Source organism: Oryzias melastigma, linkage group LG16, assembly GCF_002922805.2.
Source record: "Oryzias melastigma strain HK-1 linkage group LG16, ASM292280v2, whole genome shotgun sequence".
NCBI lineage: Eukaryota > Metazoa > Chordata > Actinopteri > Beloniformes > Adrianichthyidae > Oryzias > Oryzias melastigma.
This window is the reverse complement of record NC_050527.1, coordinates 25,387,122-25,387,639: the sequence shown is the minus strand read 5'-3', so window position 1 is coordinate 25,387,639 and position 518 is coordinate 25,387,122. Positions and strand designations below refer to the sequence as shown.

At 34.0% G+C, this 518-nt stretch overlaps 1 protein-coding gene across 1 annotated transcript in view; it reads right to left on the bottom strand.

Annotated features, from left to right (window-relative positions):
* Positions 1–441: 441 nt before the first annotated feature.
* The window catches only part of smg5 (SMG5 nonsense mediated mRNA decay factor), a gene marked incomplete in the record, with an annotated part of 21,531 nt that continues 21,454 nt past the window's right edge, over positions 442–518 (bottom strand). The window contains 1 exon segment of the mRNA XM_024258273.2: positions 442–518.

Here is a 518-nt window from a genome sequence, read left to right as displayed (position 1 = left end):
ATTTTAGTATTATGATAGCCATTGTTTTGTGTCAACTTAGAAATGTTACTTTTTTTTCAATTTTGAGTTTAGCTAACATTTTAGCATTATGCTAGCTTTTTCAGGGGGGCTAATTTAGATAAGTTTCCAGTTTTTTGGCCAATTTGCAGTTTAGCTAACGTGTTAGTATTATGCTAGCTTTTATTTGGCTAATTTGGAGTTTAGCTAACATTTTAGCATTAAGCTGGCTGTTTTAGCTAATTTAGACAGCTTTCTTGATTTCTGGCTACTTTGGCCTTCAGCTAATATTTTAGCAAGCTTTCAGCTTCATTATTTTCAGCTAACTGCTTTAGCATCTTTAGTGTCCCCTTTAAGCTTACAGCATTATCACAGGTATATATTCTAGTTCCACTTTTATTCTGAAAGGGTTTTTCTTCCGTTAACAGAGACAGAGTAAAATAATCATCATTCAGGTTTATCTTTATTGTTCAATGCATGGCCACACGTAGATTTGTTTTCCTCTGCACAGCGCATGACAG